This window comes from Giraffa tippelskirchi, chromosome 8 (assembly GCF_054371585.1).
Source record: "Giraffa tippelskirchi isolate mGirTip1 chromosome 8, T2T-mGirTip1v1.2.pri, whole genome shotgun sequence".
NCBI classification, from domain to species: Eukaryota; Metazoa; Chordata; class Mammalia; order Artiodactyla; family Giraffidae; genus Giraffa; species Giraffa tippelskirchi.
The window spans coordinates 7,121,685-7,147,987 of NC_137282.1; the positions used below are offsets into that span (position 1 = coordinate 7,121,685).

The 26,303-nt window shown below is 44.2% G+C and overlaps 1 protein-coding gene across 11 annotated transcripts in view; it reads right to left on the reverse strand.

The window, feature by feature from the left end:
• CSGALNACT1 (chondroitin sulfate N-acetylgalactosaminyltransferase 1) overlaps positions 1 to 26,303 on the reverse strand; it is a 323,001-nt gene that overhangs the window by 102,606 nt on the left and 194,092 nt on the right. The gene's annotated exons all lie outside the window — the stretch shown is intronic.

Consider the following 26,303-nt stretch of genomic DNA (forward strand, 5'->3'; position numbering starts at 1 on the left):
GGGACAGACACACAAACCAATGAAACAAGATAGAGAACTTGAAACAGACTCAGTTAATGTGGCAAGGGGGTCTAATGAAGGTGCAAAAGTAATTCAGTGCAGGACACACAGTCCTCTCAACAAAGGTGCCACAGCAATTGACCATCCGTAGCCCACCTTCCCCAAAACACACTGACCAAAAATTAGCTCAAAAGGTATCACACAGCTTCCCTTTTGGCTCAGATGGTAAAGAATCCACTTGCAATGTGGGAGACCTGGGTTCCATCCCTGGGTTGGGAAGATCTGCTGGAGAAGGGAAAGGCTATCCACTCCAGTATTCTGGCCTGGAGAATTCCATGGACTGTACATTCCATGGGGTTGCAAAGAGTTGGACATGGCTGAGCAACTTTCACTTCACTTCACTTCACTTCATTAAACTATAGCATTTTTAGAAAAAGAAACAGGTGAAATGCATGATGCATAAAAGCAAAAATGAACAAACTGGATGGCATCAAAATTTAAAACTTTTGCTCTGCACAAGACTTTGTCAAGAGGATGAATAGATAAGCTACAGAGTGGGGAAATATAGGCAAAACACATATCCAACAAAGGACTAGTATCTAGAATATACAAAGAACTCTCAAGACTCAAGAGTGAGAAACACAAATAGTCCAAGTAGGAAATGGGCCAAAAGACATGAACAGACATTTTTCAAGGTGGGAAATCAACCAAGAGGTCAAGGCAGTGATCTAATCATGAGATAACGGTGGTGTGGATGAGGATGAGGGAACAAGCAGGGCAGAGGGAAGGAACCTGAGCTCTCCGCTGGACACAGGACTGGAAGACTGGACAGCTGGATGGGAACATGGGAGGGAGGAAGTCTTACGGATCCGTGGGAGCCACTGGATGGTTTTGATAGGAACAGAGTAAAGGGACAAAGTAGGTGATTATATAGTTAATCCCAGTGAGTGCTTGCTAAGTAGCTTTAGTCATGTCCGACTCTTTGCGACGCTATGGACTGTAGCCTGCCAGGCTCCTCTGTCAATGCGATTCTCCAGGCCAAGAATACTGCAGTGGGTTGCCATTACCTCCTCCAGGGAGTTAGTCACAGGAGGGGACTGTAAATAGAAAAAAGTATGGGAGACCCCTGTAAGTTAATGATCACTCAAGAAAGCAGGTTTGCTTAAGCACAAAACCAAGCAGGCTTGCTGAGCAGCAAAACCGTGGATCAGAAGCACAAGACATGCCCCCAAACGATAAAACCATGGTGGCATAAGACCCACATCTTGCCCAGTGAGCTCAGTAGGTTGATGAGAGCCCAGCGCACACTCTCTGTACACATGGTGGTCGTGGTGGTTTAGTCGCTAAATCGTGTCCAACTCTTGCGACCCCATGGACTGTAGCCCGCCAGGCTCCTCTGCCCATGGGATTCTCCAGGCAAGAATACTGGAGTGGGTTGCCATTTCCTTCTCCAGGGGATCTTCCAGACCCAGGGATCGAACTCTGGTCTCCTGCATTGCAGGCAGATGGTTTACCAACTAAGCTACAAGGGAAGTCTGTACACATAAAACACAATAATTAATGGAAAGGTGACATTTCAGAGTGAAACACCCTCACTGTACTGAGATATGAAATGATTTTTCCATAGTGTCATGACAATCCTGGCTTGACCGTATAGGGACAAAACTCCCCTACCCAACATGGAGGAGGAACTGATGATGGAAGCGTGATATCTACTCAAGAATGAGGAAGAAGGTGGTCTTCTCCCCATCCCCACTTTCCCTCTGATTATAAAACTGTAGCCCACTATGTTCTATGGGCATCACCCTCTTGGAAGCCTCCCAAGTGTCCTGTTCTGATAAATCATTCCTTATTTATTACTTTGCCTCTCACTGAATTCTTTCTGCTCTGAGCCATAAAGGACTGGAGGGCCTCAAAGCCACCCCGTCCCGAGACGCCACCTAGCAGTTTCAGTTTAATTTCCTAGGCTGATGGGGACGGGAAGCAGGACAGGCTTGGAGAAAAACCCGAGCTGTCCTTCAGGCTGGGCAGGCTGGAGGTGGCCGTGAGGTCAGTGGGAAGGGCAGGGTTTACAGCCCTCTCTGTCTACTGGGATCAGGGCTCTAGGGCAGGTCTTCCCGCCTTGTGCTCTTGGCTCCCCGAGGCCCCATACTGACCGCCTCTGTCATCTCCAGCGTCTCAAGCTCACTCCTGCCCCAGCCTTGTACCCAACTCTGCTTGAACCATTCCACTGGAGACCTCACCTCTCAGCCCTCACTTCTGGATGCGATGCTGCAGCCACACAGACTTACATCATGATTCCTCACGCTTTCTCCTTGCCTGGACAGCTCCGTCCGTCCTGCTCCCTCTGCCTGTGAAGGATTTCCTCTCGCTCCAGCCCCTCTGTGTGAATCATTCCCGTGCATCCGTCAGCATCAGCTTAGGCCTCCAGGCACCTTTGTGAGATCCCCCGTTAAACACCATCCCATATGGTCACTTGATCCAGTCCCCCTCACCTTGACCTGTGGTGGCCTGTCCACCCCACCCCGTCCTCATACTGCAGGTCCTTGAAAGAAACAGCTCTGTCCAATTCACAGCTGCCTCCGCCCTCAATCAGGCCTGTAGCAGCAGACATGGGACAATCGTGTATCTTGTCTGGATGTATGGGGCCATGCTCAGTCCCTCTCTTTGCAACCCCATGGACTGTAGCCCTCCAGGCTCCGCCATCCATGCCATTCTCCCAGCAAGAGTACTAGAGTGAGTTGCCATTTCCTTCTCCAGGGGATATTCCCAACCCAGGGATCAAACCCACATCTCCTGTGTCTCCTGCATTGGCAGGTGGATTCTTCACCACTGAGCCACATGAAGGGTGATAAAGAATTTTCTCTGTTTTTAGTTTAGCTCTTACAGGCTTTCCATATTATCTTCATAAAAAATGTATTTTTGTAGTAGAAAGTAAAAATAATTCCTGAATGTTTCCATGTCCCCAGCCCCTACAGTGAGTGTCTGGATAGATGAGGTCCTTTCGTGTTCCTGTCAAATACCACTCTTGGCAGTTTGCACAGGAATCCCACAACACTTGACAGTAAAGGTCTTCAGTTATCAGCAAATGCTGGAGTGGAGACAAGACCAGAAGAACAACTCTGGCATGGGTAGATTTATCACGGAAAATGTTTCCTATCCAAGGAGATTGTCCAGTTTTGGGTGGAAGGCAGGAAAGTGAGTATTTAAAGGCCAAAGAACTGAGGGCACCCTTCTGTGAGTCACTTGATTTCAACAAGGATTTTAAATGTGCAAGAAAGAAGAAACAAGGCAGAAGGACCCACACACACACACAGATACAGACACACACAGAGAGACACACATGGACACACACATGCAGAAATATATACACATACATACACACACAGATAAACACACACATAGACACACACAGAGACAGACACACACACGCACAGACACACACACACAGTGTAATCATTCACCAAAGCCTCTCAAAGTGAAAGTGAAAGTCACTCGGTCGTATCCAACTCTTTATGACCCCATAGACTATACAGTCCATGAAATTCTCCAGGCCAGAATACTGGAGTGGGTAGCCTCTCCCTTCTCCAGGGAATCTTCCCAACCCAGGGATGGAACCCAGGTCTCCCACATTGCAGGCGGATTCTTTACCAGCTGAGCCACAAGCGAAGACCGGTTAAGCCAAAGGAAGACCATTGATATTTCCTACAAAGAAAACACTGTCAGCCCAACCAGGGCTGGGTCACTTCAGCCACAGCAAGAAGCGAAGACCGCCCATTTTACAGAAGATGGAAACAGTGTTCATGGCAAAGAGATTGTTGACTCTTAGGCCCCAGGCTTCCCTGGTGGCTCAGCTGGTAAAGAATCCACCTGCAATGCAGGAGACCCCAGTTCGACCCCTCAGCTGGGAAGATTTCTCTGGAAAAGGGACAGGCTACCCACTCCAGTATTCTTGGGCTTCTCTATTGGCTTAGATGGTAAAGAATCTGCCTGCAGTGCAGGAGACCTGGGTTCAATCCCTGGATTGGGAAGACCCCCAGGAGAAGGGAACAGCTACCCACTCCAGTATTCTGGCCTGGAGAATTCCATGGACTATTCCATGGGGTCACAAAGAGTCGGACACGACTAAGTGACTTTCACTCGCTCACTCAGGCCCCAGGCTGGCGGGTGACTGCTGAGGATGCCCCCAGGAAGAAGGATGCTTCATCCCTTCCTCACAAGCGCTGGCTGCAGTCCCTCTTCTCAAGTCCTCGGTCTGAGTGACACCCAGTGAAACTATACTAACGGAGTAAAGGGAATCCGTGCGCAGGAGCAAAGCACACCTCCACGTCTTTTCACAGGAAGGCAACGGGCAGTGTCCTGCCCCCCATTTCTTCATCACTCCATCATTTTTATTTCTTTACCTACCTAAAACCTTGACATTCACTTGAGTTTTTAGAATTAAAAAAGAAGAAAACATTTCTAAGTTTTCTTAATTGCCTAACTGGCTCTAAAGCTACTGGATTAATTTATAAAAGCGACACGGTAAGCACTTTGTGAAGCTCTTCCTTACATTCCAATTCTATGTCCTGAGAAATTTAGCCCGCAAGCTTCAATAACAAAGTATCAGAGAGGTAAGAGCTATTCCTAGAATATTCACCCACAGGTGTGATCCTTCAGGAATACGGAGATAAAACTACCAGCAATAAAACCGATTTAAACTGTACTGACGCCCAACCCCGAGCACTTCAGAAGCCTGCATCTGCAAAACAGAACCCTGATGGAGACCGAACTGCAATTTCAAAATATTAGGCTCACGAGACTTCTAAAAATAGAAGTCGATTACACAGAAAACCCTCGCACTTTCTCATCTTTGGCTCCAGGTACCTCTATCAAAGGCCAAGTCTGATCCCGATGACAGTTCAGAGGAACGATCACATGGCTTTGCCCACTGCTGTCTCGCAGAGCTTGGTGTATTGCTGCAGACCATTTACAAGAATGAAATGCAGGCCAGTGAGGGGAAGTGCTCACACAGCAGGCCTGCCTGAACAGTTGGCCCTTGGCTGGTGTCCGGGAATCCGAGACTGTACAAGGCTCCCTATACCAGTGGGAAGCGTCTCCTAACTGATAAGGTGGTTTGGTGTCCAGGCTGTTTGCACAAACAATGTGATTTATGGTGAACATCTGCTTGCTTTCCGGGAGGCTGGAATTTCAGTGCGGTTGCTCGGCGGAGAAGGCCTTCCTGACCATTCTCACAATGAAACCCCAAACTCAGACTGCAGCGGGCTTCTCTGGGCAGAAGGCTCTGCAGGCAGCTGCAGTGTTTGCTGTCTGGGAGGCAGAGCCTGGCTATCTTTCATGGACAGCACAGAAGCCCCCACGACCCTCTCCCAGTCACTGTAACCGGCTCCCGGGCTAAGTGTGGTCAGGTGCTCATGCTGTGAGCCCTTGGGCATTTGGCAAATCACCAAACTCGTGGATGTTTTGGGGGAATCCTCCCAAAGGCTTAAAACAAAATACGAGCCCTTACTAAGTAAAGATTTTATTGGTTCATTTCTCTAAAGGGGAAAATACACCGCCATTGTCAAGTCCAGCCAACCTAATAATCCCATGATGCTAATTAATGGGGTTTTCATGATGAAGACACAACTGTAACTTTTTACAGGTTGTTTGCTGCCCTTTAGTTTATGGAAAAAGAAGGGTTTGGTGACCACAAGGACATGAATGTCAAACTACAGATTTAGACAGAACCCAAATAATAATTCTGCTCCTTGCCAGAGGCAACAAAATAAGGCAGAGCATACAGCTGGACTGTGGGCCTCCACCAAGAAGACTAGGACTTTATTTCTCTAATTCAGTCTTAAGAAAAATATAATTTAATAGGACTCAACTCCACTACTTTTTAAATTTACACTTTAAAAGATAATGGGAAAAAATCATCACTAATTTTTATCACTGACATACACAACAAACATGAAAATTCAGATGTTCAAAATAAGAACGTAAGATTTTAATTTTCTTCTCAAATAGTGAAAAGAAAAAACTATAGAGCTTTATAAAAGAGATGAGCAACAAAGATATATTGTATAGCACAGGGAAATACAGCAGTTATTCTGTAATAACATTAAAAGGAGTATAATCTATAATATATTGAATAACTATGCTGTATACCGAAAAGTAATATGATATTGTAAATCAACTATAGTTTTTTAAAAAGCCTAGAGCTTCCTGATAACTCTGAATGAAGAATGCTCTGTTTTTATTATGTTAGGAAGACCCAGAACTAAACCAAGGCTGACCACGAATAAACATGCACCTGCTTGGAAGACCTTCCTTTTTTAACCACTCTGACGTAACAAACTCTTGGAGAAGATCTGCAGCTGGCTTGTCCAAATATTTCTTTTTCTTTCTAGAGAAATATGGGACACGGCCCCACAGCCACACTGGGAGCTTACACAGAAATGTATGTAGATTATACAGTAGGTCTGATCTGCATTCATCCCACTAGGTAACTTCAGACACCCAACCTCATCCTCCAAAGGAGGCTGTGAGTCTAAGAAAAGAGAAAAGCCTCCTGAGAAGACAACAAAGAAAGAAACTATGGTTTATAGAAGAGACTCTGGGCCTCTTTCCTTTCAAACAGCGAAGCTTTTAAAGACAAGAGTGGGAACCACGGGAGAAACCAGTCCATCCTTTCAGACACTTTGCACTTTCAACAGCTGAGCTCCCAGGACGAGGGTGACCCCACAAGCGGACAGGTATTCCTGGGGGTGGGGCTGGAACTCGGCAGGGTCACTCCCAGGTCAGCTCTGAGGTCACAAATGCACTTTTCTCCAGTGAAACTGCTCAAGTCCTAGTTCTGGACTTGACTGACCCAAAGCCACATCTGGCCTGTCCAGGAGGGCTGTTCATAGCACTTATGAGGCCGCCAGCTGTGACACCTTCTCTACTACAAGAGGATGAACAGAGTCTGAATGAATTAAATCTCAAGAAAAAAATGTTTCTAAAGAACAACTCGCATTTAATTGAAGACTTAAATTCACAGACAAGCCTCTCATGGAAGATGAGATTGTGAGAATTTTCTCATGGATGCATTCTGGAAAAGCAGCCCTTGGCCTATGACATTTTCCCTTTTGATAATAACGGATGCTGAGAGAGCATAAAATGCCACCGCTGATATTCCCCAGACGTCAGCTCGCTGATTGCAAGGATTTGCCTTCTGTTATTCCTTCCCTCCTCATGCCTAGCCCAGGCTTCAAACGTAACGAGAGCTCAATAAATGTTTCCTGATAAATGAAATGAGTTTGTTAAAGAAAGGTGGTTGGACAACAGAGAAGAAAAAGCCATGAAGACATCATCAGATTATCAGACTGAACTACGATGCGCTTTTCCTCCCAAAGTCCCCTCACAGGCATGGATGGGAGAGGCTGAGGAACCAATATGACAACCCCAGTTTTCAAGGCAACAAAACAAAATGGAAAAAAGCACGTAAGCGGGGCATGACTTTGAAATTCAGGACGTGTGGTCTCCATGGCGTCGGATAAAATCACTAGAGGAGCTTTTCTCTTCACTTAACACAAGGAAGAAAGTTTTACAAGGAAACTAGAAAAGGCTCAATATGTTTGACATGTTTTAGTCAATTACAAACAGGTGTACACAGATAAATTTAGTAAAATAGAAAATTTACTTTTAATATTTTTACCCAATTTCTATATATCAAATACACCAATATAAGAAAATATTTCTTTATGCATATTTTGAGAAATGAATTAAGTATGGTTTCTGTTTTTTGTATTTATTTCATTTCTTTATTTAGCTGCACCAGGTCTTAGTTGTGGCATGCAAGATCTTTTTTTTTTTTTAACTGAAGCATGGGGTATATAGTTCCCTGACCAGGAATCGAACCCAGGCCCCCTGCATTGGGAGCAGGGGAGTCTTAGCCACTGGACCATTGGGGAAGTCCCTAAATAGGGTTTTAATGTATGCCTAAGGGGTTGTGTTTAATATTCGGGTTTGCATTGTTCCCTTCCCCAAAACGAGAAGATGTCTACATGTCCATCTTATCCCTGCTACGACAATCGATTTCTGTGCAGGTTACTGACCACACATGAATTACTAGACATTATCCTTTCTAACAAGAGCCCTGCCTCTACCTCTGTTGAAGAAATTTGTGAACCTCAAAAGAGCTGTTAGAGCAACTATCCCTCATCACTTTCCACTGAAACAGGAAAGCATCATTAAGACTTAAGAGGAGGTCATAGAGACAACCAGGATTTCCTCAACCAAATGTGCCATTAAATCATTTAGAAAATAAGCACTTGGAATATCCTCTGACAATGCACAGCAAAAGAAATTCTCTCAGAACTTAAGTCAAATTCTTTTTAAGCTACCAAGTTGTAGGGACCTGCAAATCAGAAATTGGCCCTTCAGGATATCAACAGGTATTTGTACACCAATGTTAACAGAAGGATTATTCACATTAGCCAAAAAGGAGAACTCAGATGTCCATTGACAAATGAATGGATAAAAACAACATGTGGCCCATACATACAACAGATTATTCAGTCTCATACAGGAAGGGAATTCTGGTACCTGCTACCACATGGACAGACCTGAAGACATGACACTCAGTGACATGAGCCAGACACACACAAAAAGACAGATACTGTGTGCTTCTGCTTATGTGGGGGCACTTAAAAGTATTCAGATTCACAGAGACAGAAAGCAAAACAGTGGTCTCCAGGGACAGGGTGCGGGGGAGGCGAGACTGGGCCTGAAGATTCAGCTTTGTAAGATGAAGAGTTCTGGTTGCAATGGTTCCACAACAACGTGGATGGACTTTATGACCCTGAACTTCAGGGAACGGTACACTTAATGATGATTAAGATGACACATTTTATGCTGTGCCGTGCTTAGTCTCTCAGTCACATCTGACTCTTTGAGATCCCGTGGATGCAGCCCACCGGGCTCCTCTGTCTGAGGGGATTCTCCAGGCAAGAATACTGGAGCGGGTTGCCATGCCCTCCTCTAGAGGATCTTCCCAACCCAGGAATCAGATCCAGGTCTCCTGCATTGCAGGCAGATTCTTGACCATCTGAGCCACCAGGGAAGCCCAAACTCTATGTTATGCATATTAAAAATATTTTAATTTTTAAAAGTTTAAATAGTTTAAATGACAATTTGTTATAAACATTTTTACCATATTCTTTCAAAAGCTAATACTACAATATAAAAAGTCATTGAATTATGTACTTTAAATAGTTTTGTGCAGTATTAAATTTATATTTCAAGAAAGCTGTTTTAAAAAAAACGAACTTGGCCTTTCCAATATGACTGTGTGTTAATCGCTCACTTGTGTCTGACTTTATGCTGTGCTTAGTTGCTCAGTTGCATCCGACTCTTTGCAACCCCATGGACTGTAGCCCGCAAGGCTCCTCTGTCCGTGGAATTCTCCAGGCAAGAATACTGGAGTGGGTTGCCATTTCCTTCTCCATCCAATACGACTAATTCCCAATTTAATTCAATCAACCACAACTGAGGGTCCCCCACAGAGACCGTGCTGTGCTTAATGAATTGGTCCTGACACCAGATGGTGCAGGTAATTATACATGACCAGAATCAGGCCGCTTACAGGGACGGCCAAAGCCTCATGCTTCTCTCTGCTTGACTTGCCACCCCCTCCTTCTTCACCAGGCAGTTATTTATACAGTCCCGCTAAATTGCTAGTAAAATAATATCTAAAGCAGTCTTGATCTCCACCCAAACTCAGATGAAAACTAGAAACGAAACCAACTATTCTTTGCAAAGAACGTTAACCAAGCGGAGGTCTTGCCACTGTAACTGAGGCTCCTGAATCAGTGTCACATTAAGGGCCAGGGTGCAAAGCACTCCTGGGGCTTCACACAGCCAGCGAACTGCCACGGTGCTCTTCCCTGAGAAGGCTGACGGCAGCTGAATCGTCAGCAGCCTCTCCCCCACAAATACCTGACAGTGATTTTCCAGAAACACCTTCTGAGAACTTGCCAGTACCTCATAGTAGAATCTGGATTTCTACACCCGACGTGACAGATACAGAAAGACGCCCGGAGTCTTACTGGCTAAAAAAAATATACATTAGCCAAGAGGTATATGGTTCCATGATGCAAGAATAAAACCACTGTTTCACCAAAAATCTGTCCATCACTTGCTGGGTTGTTTTTTTTTTTTTTGAGGCTTTATATAACTCATTTTGGTTATATAATATGTTGAGGGAGAGAAGAAAAATCTTTTATTTTATGGTCCAGGCCTGGTCATTTGGAATCAGAATGCACTTAGGTATTTAGACGACACAGTCCAGCATATCGTAGGGACTTTCAACTTACATCAAGAATAATAATTCCCGGGCTTCCCCAATGGTGAAGAATCTACCTTGCAATGCAGGGGGTACAGGTCGGGCAACTAAGACCCTACATGCCCCAGGGTGTGGCCAAAAATTAAAATAAATAAAAACTTGAAAAAAAATAATAACCTGAGATTCCTGGGGAAAAGAGAGAGATCACTGATATGGAAAATAAATTTTGACCAATAAATAATATTCACAGGTGAAGGCAAGAGCAAAACTTACATAAAAGGCAAACAGGCTAAGAAGGCTGCTGCCTGGTCCTGGGGGCACAGGGTGTGTTCTGGGGACGGGGTGGAGGGGTGGGCTCCATGGTGGGGGAGCAGGGAGGGCAGAGACCAGCTGTCTCTTGGCTCCTGTTCCAAGCACCTTATTATGAAATCCTATCCGTGATGTAACACATCGTTCACCTAACTCTGGGAGGTTGAACGTCTGAAAGTTTCCAGAGTTGGATGGAGAGGCCTATAGGCTTGACTATTAAATGTTTAAAAGAAATAGTACATATGGAGTATATTTCAGCCAAACCATAATCAACACTAATCCTTAAACTCGGAAAAAGGCAACTTGCCCATTTCATTATAATTGGAATTTTCCTCAAGGAAGGCAGACTTGAATGCCAATGAATCTGGCACCTTTTCCTACTGCTTAATAAATATTAAAGAATAAACTGAACACTACATGTGTGAATAATAAAGCTAAGTTCTCACAGATTCCAACATCCAATATCAAACCAACCACGACTCTGAACCCAGGGTGCACAAACTAAAAAATGATACCTTTTCAATAGATTCCAAAAACTCACTGCGGTTACCTTGTCTTAAATAAAAAAGTTTGTGAAATACATTAAAAAAAAAAACGCACATGTGCAAGGACACTTTCATGTATATGGATTATTTCACTTTTGTCAAAATAATGTGTTCAGTGCTCAGTCGCTCAGTCGTGTCCGAGTCTTTGCGACCCCACGGACCGTAGCCTGCCAGGCTTCTCTGTCCATGGAATTGCACACACGTAATTCCCAAATCGAATGGCACTACAGGCTCACAGTTAAACATGCCAGACCTCTGCCACCTCCCACTCCTTACTCACGGGGACCAAAGGAAATCACTTTCCACCCTTTTAGCTGTTTTTCTTTAGTATTTACATGCATATTTTAACATATACCCTTCAAACTGCTGTTTCTGAACCGTTTTTACTGTCTCCGGGCTTTCTACTATAGAAGGTCGAAGATTTAGGTCTCCTGACTTCTTTCTGCACATGGGTCTCCCTTCACCCCCACCAAATCTTCTCAACTATATCAGTTCTGAGATGCAATACTACTCAGCGTTGGCACTACACTATTTGGTTAAGTACTGTTCAAAGTCGAGTCCCAGGTGTACTATAATGATATTGCTTTTCTCATGCAACCATTTGTTTTACCCAGTGTTAATAATGAGCTCCGTTTTCCATTTGATTTTTTTCACGCCTCTAACACTGATTTCCCCAGACTCCAGTACAGAACTAGAAGACTCATCTCCTCACAGGTCAACACCAAGTGATCTCTCTGACCTGCTCCTGTTTCCTCCTCTCCTGATCACTCCACCCTCCTGTCTGATCTTGAAAGGTTGTTCTCTGGGCCTCACAAAGGTGATATCTAGGTGTCACCTGGTACGTCTCCTCACCTCCCATGGGGGGAATTCCTTCACTTTCCCCGGATTCCTGCATGTCCGGCTTATTATCTCACCATGGTAGAGCACTTCCTTCAGCAGCTACCCAAGAAAGAGTCATGGAAGGCCAATTTTTGAGACCTTTCATGTCTGTCTGAAAATAGACTTAGTCTACTCTTGCATTTGGCTGACAATCCAGCCAGGTACAGGACTCCAGATTGGAGGCTATTTTCCCTCAAATTTAGGGGTAAAAGCTCTATTTCTTGTATGTTCCACTATTGCAGCTGAGAAGTGAGATTCTTGATGCTTTGTAAAGGACCCACTTTTCCCTTAAAACTTTTAAGAAAAATGTCTTTTATTCACAGACTTTATGTTTTGGAATCGATCCTTTTTCTTATACATTGCACTTAATGCACCTTCTTTGTGGAAATTTATGTCCTTTAATTTTGAAAGCGTATTCTCTATCATTCTCCTTTAATTTTCTCTCCCATATTTTTTTTTCTTTCTAAGACTCCTATTAATCAGATTTTGGACTTCCTAAGAGGAGCCTCTGTTTCCTTCTCTTTTCTCTCATGTTTTCTGTCATCAACATTCCAACTCTTCACTGAAGGGTTTTGGCCATCAATTTCCAAGCCCTATCTCACAGATGCAATAGATTCTCTAATCTCTCAAAGAATACCACTTATAATTTGCTGACCTTTTTTCCTCTCCATATTTCCCTCTGTTTTCCCTGATCATGTATCTGCTTTGGTCCCTCTCCTGTTGGAGACAACCCTCAACGCATCGTGATCCTCAGCTCTGCATGTAGAATCCAAAAAGGTGAACTTACGTCTTATCTCCTCAACTGGATAGTTTCCCAGAGAAGAACCTTCTAGGCCCCTAATCCAGGGATGGAGCATACAAGCCTGGCTGTCTCCTCCCCCTACTAATTCATTTCCTACCCCTCCACTCCCCTTCCAAGGCTCATCTCCTAACTTCCCTGTCCATGTGGATTTATGCCTGTTTTATTTGCTGCCTAGCATTTGGGGTAACTTTAGGAAGCAGAAACAAACAAGTGTGCTCAAGCTGCCAGGTATTAGCCTTAAGTCCAAATATCTTATCATCGTGAAAAAGAATTCAGGTTAGAAGTCTTGGCTAGAGAACTCTCTAAAGAGAGTAACATCCTCATTTGTTAATGAGCATTTGGTCATACGTTGGCAAAAGTATTACGTTCAATTTTTGAGCCTCTAAATAATAACTTACAGATGACATGGAGAGAATTTAGATAGGAAAAAAACAGTAATTAGAGAATTTGAAAACTGGCTTAAAAGAAAGAGCTAAACAAATGGATTTAAAACGAAGAGAACACTGATGTGGGACATTGCAATGGCCATCAGGTGAGTGAAAGGTTATTATAGACACAAGATGTTGGCCCAATGCTTCTCTTTTCATTTGAAACGGAGTAAGAAAATGAATTTAAGACATAACATAAGGAAAACTCAATGACAGTAAAGCGTAGCAAATATTACCAGTAGAGGGTATAGAATTTTCTTTTCTGGAATTGTATCAAAAGTGAGAATAGTTCACTTCTTAGAGGTAAAATCCTGCACTAGATGACATCTTAAATTTCTTCCAGGTGCCTGCTTCTTTCCTTTCCAATAGATTTGCTCACAGAAAATAATCACTGCTATTCTAAGCTGCTTCTTTTTTTGCTAACAGACACATTCTCCTGGAAAAAAGAAAGATTTCTAAAGCAAGTTCAGTTCCATTTCAAGATTCACACTTCCAAGTTGAAATAATTTTTGGTGAAATTAAAGACAGACTTTCTACATGATAAAAGCATGACTATATTCAAAATGTGGGTATCACAAAAATCATCATTGCTAAAGAAACATAGGTTTGTGTCTATTTGTTTTTAGTACAGATATTTGAGCCTGACTTCACACCACACATGAGTCAATTCCAGGCAGAAGACTTCAATGTGAAAGAAAAAGCAAGGTTTAGAAAAGAAGTATAAGATAACAACTTCTTGACCTCTGATTAGGAAAAGATTTATTACACAAGACAGAAAAAGCACTAACCACAAATACTGATTAGACCACAATAAAAAATCTGTTTATTAAAAGATACCCCAAAGGAAATACATAGGCAAGTCACAGAGTGGCAAAAGATGTTTGTAACACATAAAACTGACAGATAATTTGAATCCAAAACACATTTTTAAAAACACCCTATAAATCAAAAAGAAAAAGATAACTGAACAGTGAAGAAGAAAAACAAATATCCATGTGATGTGTAAAAAAAAGTTCAACTCAGCCATCAGGAAAACATAAAGAAATACTACAATAAGATGCCACTCTATACCCACCAGAATGGTAATTTTTTAAAATCTGACACTGTTTTCTCAGATGTTGCATAAATTGGTGTAACCCCTTTAGAATTGCTGGCAGTTATCAAGCAAAGCTGAAGGCATACATGCTCTATGACCAGCATTCCACTCCCCATTATCTATTACACTTGGCAGAAACATGAGTGCACATTTCTCAAGATATCTGTATGAGAATGTTTCTAGCAGAACTATTTACAATACTGTAAAAGTGGGCACAAGTCAAAATGTCCATAAATGATAGACTGGCTAAATAAACCACCCTACACTCACATGATGGAATATTTTGTAGCAATGAAAATGAATGAACTATAGCCACAGGTAACCGTGAGAATGGACCCCACACAAATGAACGAAAACAACAGAAGCCCCCAAACGACTCCACTTAAGCATGATTCTAAATCAGGATTAATCTTATATAAATTTCCAAAAAGTCACTACTTCAGTTCAGTTCAGTCACTCAGTGGTGTCCAGCTCTTTGCAACCCCACATACTGCAGCACACCAGGCTTCCCTGTTCATCACCAACTCCAGGAGCTTGCTCAAACTCATGTCCATCAAGTCGGTGATGCCATCAAACCATCTCATCCTCTGTTGTCCCTTTCTCTTCCTGCCTTCAAACTTTCCAAGCATCAAGGTCTTTTCCAATGAGTCAGCTCTTCACATCAGGTGGCCAAAGTATTGGAGTCTCAGCTTCAGCATCAGTCCTTCCAATGATATTCAGGACTGATCTCCTTTAGGATGGACTGGTTGGATCTCCTTGCAGTCCAAGGGACTCTCAAGAGTTTTCTCCAACACCACAATTCAGAAGCATCAATTCTTTGGTGCTCAGCTTTCTTTATAGTCCAACTCTCACATCCATACATGACTACTGGAAAAACCATAGCCTGGACTAGACTGACCTTTGTTGGCAAAGTAATATCTCTGCTTTTTAATATGCTGTCTAGGTTGGTCATAACTTTTCTTCCAAGGAGCAAGCGTCTTTTAATTTCATGGCTGCAGTCACCATCTGCAGTGATTCTGGAGCCCAAGAAAATAAAGTCAGCCACTGTTTCCACTGTTTCCCCATCGATTTGCCATGAAGTGATGGGACCAGATGCCATAATATTAGTTTTTTGAATGTTGAGCTTTAAGCCAACTTTTTCACTCTCCTCTTTCACTTTCATCAAGAGGCTCTTTAGTTCTGCACTTTCTGCCATAGGGGTGGTGTCATCTGCATATCTGAGGTTATTGATATTTCTCCCAGCAATGGCTCAGATCATGAACTCCTTATTGCCAAATTCAGACTTCAATTGAAGAAAGTAGGGAAAACCACTAGACCATTCAGGTATGACCTAAATCAAATCCCTTATGATTATACAGTGCAAGTGACAAACATATTCAAGGGAATAGATCTGATAGACAGAGTGCCTGAAGAACTATGAACGGAGGTTTGTGACATTGTACAGGAGGCAGTGATCAAGACCATTCCCAAGAAAAAGAAATGCAAAAAGGCAAAATGGTTGTGTGAGGAGGCCTTACAAATAGCTGAGAAAAGAAGAGAAGCGAAAGGCAAAGGAGAAAAGGAAAGATATACCCATTTGAATGCAGAGTTCCAAAGAATAGCAAGGAGAGATAAGAAAGCCTTCCTCAGTGATCAATGCAAAGAAATAGAGGAAAACAATAGAATGGAAAAGACTACAGATCTCTTCAAGAAAATGAAAGATACCAAAGGAACATTTCATGCAAAGATGGGCACAATAAAAGACAGAAATGGTATGGACCTAACAGAAGCAGAAGATATTAAAAAGAGGTGACAAGAATACACAGAAGAACTATACAAAAAAAGATCTTCATGATCCAGATAATCATGATGGTGTGACCACTAACCTAGAGCCAGACAGTCTGGAATGCAAAGTCAAGTGGGCCTTAGGAAGCATCACTATGAACAAAGCTAGTGGAGGTGATGGAATTCCATTTGAGCTGTTTCAAATCCTTAAAGATGATGCTGTGAAAGTGCTGCACTCAAAATGCCCACAAATTTGGAAAACTCAGCAGTAGCCACAGGACTGGAAAAGTTCAGTTTTCATTCCAATCCCAAAGAAGGGCAATGCCAAAGTCACTACTGAGGTAAACCTATAAAGAATCCAAGGCAGTGATAACCTTACAAATCTGGACAGTGGTTACTCTGGAGTGAGGGAAGGACACAGCAGAGCTTCTGTGGGGCTGGGCGGTCCTATGTCTTGATCTGGACAGTGGTCACATGGGTGTCCACTTTAAATAATTCTCTGAGGCATAGTTAGGATTTTATGTATTTCTCTTTACTGAGGCTTCCCAGGTGGATCAGATGGTAGCGAATCTGCCTGTGGTTCAGGAGACCTGGGTTCAACCCCTCGGTTGGGAAGATCCCCTGGAGAAGGGAATGGCAACTGACTCCAGTATTATTGCCTGGAGAATCCCAAGGACAGAGGAGCCTGGCAGGCTTCTAAATAGTTAGGGAAAATAAATACAGCATTACATAAGGTAGACACAGTACTCTGGGTCCTCACCCCACAATGACAAAGTAACTACTGTTAGCAACTTGGTGTTAACAGATGTGCTTCCACACATTTTTTGTTGGCAGCAATGCAAACTGATACAGCCACTACGGAGAACAGTATGGAGATTCCTTATAAAACTAGGAATAAAGTTACCATATGACCCAGCAATCCCACTACTGGGCATATATCCTGAGAAATCCTTAATTGAAAAAGGCACATGTACCCCAATGTTTACTGCAACACTATTTACAATAGCTAGGACATGGAAGCAACCTAGATGTCCATTGACAGATGAATGGATAAAGAAGTTGTTGTATGTATGTGTGTGTGCATATATATACGTATATATATACACACACACATACACATATATATAGATATAGATATACAATGGAATATTACTCAGCCATAAAAAAGAATGCATTTAAAAAAAAAAAAAAAAGAATGCATTTGAGTCAGGTCTAGCGAGGTGGATGAACATACAGCCTATCATACACAGTGGAGTAAGTCATAAAGAGAAAAACAAATATATTAACACAACTGAAGCGACTTAGCAGCAGCAGCAACACATATATATGGAATCTAGAAAAAATAGTACTGATAAACCTATTTACAGGGCAGCAATAGAGACACAGACATAGAGAATAGATTTATGGACATAGTGGGGGAAGGAGAGGGTAGGACAAATTAAGAGAGCAGCATTGAAATATATATAAATGTGTGTGTGTGCGTGTGTGTACATATATATATGTGTGTGTGTGTGCGTGTGTGTATATATATATGTGTTTCTGTTTAGTTGCTGAGTCATGTTGGATTCTTTTGTGACCCCACGGACTCTAGCCCACCAGGCTCCTCTGTCCATAGGATTCCCAGGTAAGAATACTGGAATGAGTTCCCATTACCTCCTTCAGGGGATCGTCCCGATCCAGGAATCAAACCCACGACTCCTGCAGTGGCAGGCAGATTCTTCACCACTGAGGCATCAGGGAAGCCCATGTCCAAGGAGAGGAAGACTCAATATTATAAAAATGTCACTGCTTCCCAGCCTGATCTACAGAGTCAGTGCAACTCGAGACAGAATCCCAACAAGTTATGTTATCCATACTGACAAACTGATTCTAAAATTTATATGGAGAGGTGGAAGATTCAGAATAGCCCGTGCAAAACTGAAGGAGAAAAACAAAACTGAAGGACTCATACTACCCATCTTCAAGACTTACTGTCCATGGGGTTGCAAGAGTCGGACAAGACTTGGTGACTAAACCACAGTAATCAAGACAGTAAGGTTTCGATCAAAGAATAGAGCTATAAATCAATGAAACAGAATAGTGAGTCCAGAAATAGGCCCACCTAAACACAGTCAACTGACCTTTGACAAAGGAGCAAAAGGCAATAATACAATGGAGCAAAGACAGTCTTTCTTTGAATATTTATGTATTTATTTAGGCTGTGCTGGGTCTTCACTGCTGTGTGGCCTTTCCTCCAGTTGCGGGGAGCAGAGTTACTCGCTAGTTGCGGTGCGCGGGCTTCTCATAGCGGTGGCTTCTCTCATTGCGGAGCACTAGCTCCAGATGCTCAGGCTTCAGTAGTTGCGACACACGGGCTCCAGAGCACAGGCTCGGTAGTCGTGGCGCACGGGCTTGGGTGCTCCATGCCACGTGGGATCTTTCCAGACCAGGGATCAAATCTGCCTCTCTTGCACTGGCAGGTGGATTCTTTACCACTGAGCCACCAGGGAAGCCCGCAAAGAGAGTCTTTTGACAATGATGCTTGAACAACTGGACCATCCACATGCAAAAAAGTGAATCTAGACACATCTTTCACAAAAATCCAATCAAGGTGGATCACAGACCTTAGTGTAAAATGCAAAACTATAAAACTCACAGAATGACATAAGAGAAAACACAGATGAGTTTTTAGCTACAACACCAAAGACACAATCCATAAAAGAAAAAGTTGGTGAGCTGGCTTCATTAAAATTAAAAAACTTCTGCTCTGCTAAAGACAATGTCAGGAAGACAAGCCACAGACTGGGGAAAAAATTTGCAAATACACATCTGATGAAAGACTGTTACTCAAAATATATGGAGAACTCTTAAAACTCAAGAAAACAAAAAGAGCTTGTTAAAAAACAGGCCAACGTCTTAACAGACACCTCACTGAACAGATACCTTACCACCACGCAGACGGCAAATAAGCACATGAAAAGATGCTCAACATCAGATTAAAGCAACAATAACACTATACACCCATGTGAATGGCTAGAATTCCAAATACTGATAACACCAAATACTGGCAAGGATGTGGAGCAATAGGAATTGTCATTCCCTGCTGGTGGGAACGCAGAATGGAAGAGCCCACTTTAGAAGACAGTCTGGCTGTTTCTTATAAAACTACTTATACTCTTAGCATAGAATCCAGCAGTCATACTCCTTGGTATCTAACAAAAGGAGCTGAAGACGTCTGTCTACACAAAACCTGTACGTGGATTTTTATAGACGCTTTATTCATAGCTGTCAAAGCTTGGAAACAAGCAAGGTGTCCTTCATGTGTGAATAATCAAACTGTGGGTACATCCAGACAATGGAACACTATTCAGTGCTAAAAATAAATGAGCTCTGAGGCCATGGAAGACACGGAGGAAACTTGAGTGCATGTGACTAAGGGAAGGAAGCTAAACTGAAAAGGCTACATACTGTACTATGAGTCCAACTACAAAAAAATGCTGCAAAAAAGAAAAAAAAACTGTGGAGACAGTTAAATATCAGTGGCTGCAAGAGATGGAGTCGGGGGACAGATGCTGAGGTGGAGTACGAGGATTTTTAGGGCAGTGAAAATACTCTGTATGATAATGTAAAGATGAAAACACGTCAGTATACATTTATTCAAACCCATGGGTGGCTCAGTGGTAAAAAAAAAAAAAAAAAAAAAAAAATCTGCCTGCCAATGCAGGAGACATGGGTTCATTCCTTGGGTAGGGAAGATCCCCTGGAGAAGAAAATGGCTACCCACTCCAGGATTCTTGCCTGCGGAATTCATGGGCAGAGGAGTCTGGCAGGCTACAGTCCATGCGGTTGCAAAAGAGTCAGACACGACTGAGTGACTAAACCACCACAGCATATACAACATCGAGAGTAAATCTTAACATAAACTACAGACTTTGGGTGATTGTGTCAATCGAGGTTCATCAGATATTCCATGTCTACCACTCTGGTGAGGCTGCTGACAACAGCGAGGCTATTCATGCATGGGAACAGAGGGTACATGAGACGTTTCTGTACCTTTAAAAGAAGTTTTTAAAATGCAGTCATTATTCTCACGGAGAAGGCAATGGCACCCCACTCCAGTACTCTTGCCTGGAAAATCCCATGGATGGAGGAGCCTGGTAGGCTGTGGTCCATGGGGTCGCTAAGAGTCGGACACGACTGAGCATCTTCACTTTTACTTTTCACTTTCATGCATTGGAGAAGGAAATGGCAACCCACTCCAGTGTTCTTGCCTGGAGAATCCCAGGGACGGGGGAGCCTGGTGGGCTGTCGTCTCTGGCGTCGCACAGAGTCGGACACGACTGAAGTGACTTAGCAGTAGCATTATTTTCAAAGAGCTCAAAAAACACTGCATCCATAAATAAGTTCAGGATGTTATGAAAAAATCAATCGCAGAACAAAAAAGAAGTATACACCCACAAAAAAAACCTCGTGAGAAACAGAAACTTCCTTGAAGTGGTCCATTTTCAAGACAAAGTTGAAGCCCGGCATCTTTAGATAGAGTTGAGGTCTGGACTCTTTAAAGTTAGGATTGGGGGAGGGAGATTCGAAAGAGACAGGACTCCGCCCATTGCCTGTTCCCAGGCTCTAAACTTGCCTAAAGACTTGCAGAGGAGACAGAATTCATGCACCTGGAGGGCCCCAAGCAAACAGGATGTTGGGTGAAGGGATAGACTAGCAAGAAAGTCCTCCTTGAAAACTGTGGATATAAGTCAGGAAGGGAGAAAAAAGGATACCCCATAAGGAAATAATGAGACAGGTGACCTCCAGGAAGCTTGTACACCCCACAGTACTCAGCCAAAGAGGAGCCAGGTGGGGGGCACCTGCGTGTTAGGGAATACAGTGCTTGTTGCAACCGCCCGGGGAGTGCCTGCCCACCAGACACCCCATCCTGCAAGACCATCCTTAAAAATCTCGCTTTCGCTGTGCTTCATGTCTCCAAGTCCATCCCTTGGTTTTGGGCTGGTGAGCATATTTCTCACAAGCTCTTTAATCAATAAAAGATTAGAAGATAAAAAAGAGAAAGCCATCCAGAATACAGAAAAAGAAAATATAGGCATCTACAAGGTAAGTTCCAGTTTGTCTAATTGTCCATCATCTAACAGACGTTCTAGAAAAAAGTGAACAGAGAAAATGGGAGAAAATTAGGGAAAATTGGAAAATTCGGGAAATAAAACACACACACACACAAGTACACACTCCTGAATACAATGGAGAAATTTCAGAACCCCAAAGTAAAGAGACCATTCTAAAGGTCTCCAAAGAGAAAGCACAGGTCACCTGCAAAGGAAACACAGTTAGGCTGAGATCAGGCTTCTCAACAACACTGGACTCCAACGTGGAGCAGCGTCTCAAAGCTCCGAGGGGAAATCACTGGATCAACGTATCACGTGCATGGTATCTACCCGGGCAGCTGGCAAGTCAGCTGGAAGGGACCGAAGGGAACAGGGAGAGACGGTGAGGTCCCAGCAAGTCAGCGACCAGGTGACTCGCCTGGAGGGATGAGGCAAGATACACAATCTAACTATGTGACTGACATTTCTGAACCAGGAGAACTGAACACTGACACAGAGACGCTAGGTCAAGGAGGTGGAGAGGCAGAAAGCCTGGCTGGAAACCAGCAGACACTGTCCATGCCACCAAGTGAGGAAACATCGGCTTAAGCAGAGTTCAGACACACAGCAAGGGCTACCAGAAGAGGCAGTTACAGGCGCGAGAAGGGATCCCTTCTCTGGGAACAGGGAGGGAGCACAGAGGTGAGGTCAGGAAGACAGAGTTCTTTAATTCTAAGCCATTCTGCACAACTCAGCTTTCTAACCATGGGCATGAGTTACTCTGTAAAAAGAACTTAAAAAGAAATTTCATTAGAAAACGTCTTTATATTCTCACCAGTAACTGATGCGCTGTTGCAGGGAAGGTTGGGAGTGCCCTGGGGACAGGACGGCGGACCACCGACCAACCAAGACAGCCCGCAGAGAGCAGAGCAGGATGGGGGCAGCAAGAAGAAGCCGGTGGGGAAGCTGCCAAGGACGGGGTGACACCAGGAGGACGGGACGAAGGAGACCCGGAGATGCAGGTCAGACCTGCAGGGAGGGGCTGGCGGTGCACGGTCATCTGTCCACTGGTTGCTAAGGGCAGGAGTGGGTAAGGATAAATTCTGCAGAACGGCCGGATGACACGGAGGGAGGAGCCTGCACCCGGGCAGGAGGTCTGGCTGCACACAGGGCCCTTTCCTCGAGCTCAGCCCCTCTGCCCCAGCCTCCCCAGCTGGTCATCCTCTCCCCTCTCTGCTCTCAGCCTCCTTCTCCTTTGCCTCTCATTCCCCTCCCGCCTGAAAGAAACCTACCTGTACACAACATCATTCTTCGCTCCCATCTCGTCTCTCGTTTTTTTCTCTCCACCCTGCCAAGTCTTTTTAAAGAATTATCCACACACACTCCTCACTTCCTCACCTCCGGGGAATGCCTCTGCAAGAGACCTGGCCAGGTCTGACGTCCAGGAAGTCGGAGGGGTGGAGTCTGAAGGAGGAAGCTGACAAACGGATGAGATGCACCCGAGAGGTCGCTTTAGAAGGCCGAGGCTCCCACGCTTGGTGAGATTCCCTAGGTCACATGCGGGTACTCTGATCTAAGGATCTGAAGTCTATGCACAGACCGGCGCATAATTCGCACAAAGCTGATCAGGGGCTAACATGGAACCTTGACCCTGACTCACCTGGGAACATCTCTGAGCCCTGAAACCACGCCCGCGGTCCACATGCTGCTCCAAGCCCTGGGCTCCACGGCAACTAAACAGATCCACTTCCACCCATATTTGCTCTCAGAATGAAACGCACTGTGACCCTCATAGACTGCCTAAAAAGATGGGACGTCTGCTTTGTGAGAAATCTTCAACCTGGTGTGTAAACTACTGATAAAGCCAGTTTTGGAAACACACCAACTCCACGCATTCTTCCCTTTGGTAACTCAGCGGAGGGGAAGAATCCGAAATGGGAGACGTAAAAATGCTCATTTCATCCCGCTGGAAAACCAGTCACTGGGTTGTCTATTCTGTATTTTTCCTTCAAAGAACACCAATGACATTGAAAGTTGCGATAAGAAGCATGAACAAATCCTGCGTTAACAGCCGACATGAAAAGGAATATTTCATTAGTGGCAAAATCCTGCCTGAACACGTGTTCCCTGCATTTGAGGAGGAGGGGGGAAAAAAAAACAGCCGGCAATCAGCATTCACGAAATTGAACGGATCTGCCCTTGGCATCAATTCAGCCGAGACTTGGTGCCACTGCATGGTGTCGAGGGACGCTGCCTCCCGGAGCCCTGTCCTCTGGTCCATTTAATGAGCTGGCACCATCGCAACGGTGCATTATCTGGGCTGCTCTGTATGCAGACACCTCTCTGCAGCAAGCGAACACAAACCAATAGATTCCCTCTTCCTTCCAGGATGATTTCTTTTAGTTGCCAACACGCCGCGCTGCCACTGCCATATTAATGCCCCGTCTTATCTCGAAGCCAAACCTCACCTCAAAAAGACGTAGCGGATTTTCAGGTCAGCGCAGAGATGAGAGGAAAACATCGTAACGTCTCCAGAGGTACCAAAACTGCACCAAGTGCGGGCATTTCAAATCAGTCTGAGGCAGAGTTAGTGACCCCCGTGGGCAGGTGTGCTGTACACAAAAGGTCCATCACCACAGACAAGAAGGCTGTCTGCCCAGCAAAAGGCCCAGAGCTGTGACCGAAACATGCCTGGGAAAGACAGGATGCACAGGCGCATCCCGGCAAAGGCTTCCAAGGAGGGCAGCGGGGTGGAAGGGGACAGGCGGAACAGTGAGGAGCCTGGGTTTCCCTGGCGTCCTGCTCCCAGAGCTGCTCCCGGTCCCGCTGCTGAACCTTTAAAACACATCAGAAGTCGTCCCGCAGTCTCTCTCACTCGCCTCTCCTGGCTTCTCACCGTCAAACCGCAGCCACCTCCCCCCAACCCTCCTTCCACACTGGTCTCTCTTCAGGGGATTCAACAGCATCCAGATAGCATCCTGCACACCTGCCGTCAGCCTGTGTCCTTTTCCCGGGCTAAACTTTCCAACGTCCTCCGACGCTGATCAGTAATTCCCGAAGGTTCTCCCCAGGCCTCCAGCCCTGGCGACCTGGCCCGGGCCCCACCTCTGCGCCCACCTCCCCGGCCAACCCGCTTCAGCCCGCCCCCTGACCTGGTGCCCGGAGCACTGACCACCTGGGCTTCCTGTTCCCTCTTCCTAGAACATTCTTCCCCTTTCCAAGACCACAGGCTCGCGCCCTCATTCCAAAGGTCACTCCTCAGGGACCATCCCACCCAACAGCACCCCATCACCTTCTCCCCGCTCACTTCATTTCCTTCTGGCCGCTTCTCCACGCCGGTCACTTTGCTCACCGCCAGCCTCCTCCTGTGGAATACAGGTCCTGGGAGGGAAGGATTTTGTTCACCACCATATTCCCAGTAGGTAGAACAACTTCCCACACACACTAGGTCCTCAGTAAATGTGTACTGAATACATGAATGAGGAAACAAACCAATCTAGTCCCAACTCTAATAAATGCCTTCCGGATCTCAGGCACGCCACTGGTCTCATCCTTGGGATGAACATTATCCTGCATGGCAGCTAATGTCTCCTCTTATTCGAAAATGCTGATATTTCCTGTACCAGCTCATAGCCACCACGAAACCTGGGGAGGCTACCGTCTGATCAGTAGCGCATCATGTTTGCAGTAAAGGATACGAATAGCCCGGGTGTTCACGAAAGCCACCGCTTAGCACACTTTGCTTTTTTATGGATTCAGGCTCCTTAACATCCAATTTGCTTCAACTGTCAGTGGCATCCGTTGATTACACACACACACACACACACACACACACACACACATTTACTCACCTGCACCTGGCTCTTCGTCCTTTCCCAGACTATCTCAGAAATAACTAGGGATGTGAGGGTGCCAGGAGCTGAGCAAGTTACAGCATCAGGGTTGCCAGGCAGTTTCTGCACACTCTCACAAAGAACATGTTGATATAGAGAAAGATATATATACCCTGGAGAGTTAATTAACGCCAACCAAGATTATAACATGTACTTTAGGATTTCCCTGGGAGTCCAGGGGTTAAGAATTCACCTTCCAATGTGGGGGACATGGGTTCAACCCCTAGTGGGGTAAGATTCCACATGCAACTAAGTCCATGTGCTGCAACTACTAAAGCTGGCACACTCTGGAGCCCGTGTCCCACAGCAAGAGAAGGCTTCACACCTCAACGAGAGAGAAGCCACCGTGAGCTGCAACTAAGACCCAGCACAGCCAAATTAATCAAATTTTAAAAATATTTTACATCATGTGGCTTTTATCTAGATTTTACTTTTTAAACTTACAACACTTGTCATTTGCTTTCAAAAACTCTTTTTATTTAAAAAATATACCCCTCAATTACTGACTCAGTCTCCAAACTGTTAGCATCATAGGTCATCCAGGAAAAGATAAGCTCTTTCCACACTGACATTCCATTCAGAGACTGAAATGGAATCATGGGCAAGTTTTAAATTTAATTATCTTTTTAAAAATGGTTCATCAAAGGATGAGCCCATTACATACAAGTCAACAACATTCTTGCAGTGATTTTGAAAAGAACTCTTTTCATCTGTGAAACAATTTGTTATAAAGAAATTTTCTCATTAACCAAACTGAGGCATTCTGAACATGATTTGAAATTTTCCAAGGGAAATCAATTCCAAATATTTGATATTCCATGCACTATATGCATAGGTAAATAGTCCTATTTCAATGCAACAGTGGCTCTCACATCAAAAAGCTTAATTTTTATTCCTCAGGGAACCTCAGAATGAAATTAAAGTTTTCAAGGTCTTAACAACAAAGTTGGTATGAAAAGGGAAAAAAATCACAAACTAAGCTTTCACGAACACAAAACACAAAAACTCTCACTCAAAGCATCACCAAACTGAAGTCACTAATACATAAAATATTAAGTTGATTTTATCCCAGATACTAAGCTGGTTTAACATGCCAAAATCAGGAATCTAACTTCTCACATTAACAGTCTAAAAACAGAAAAATAGTATAATCTTCTTAATAAATACAGAACATATTTTTAGTAAAATTCAATATTCATGATTCAA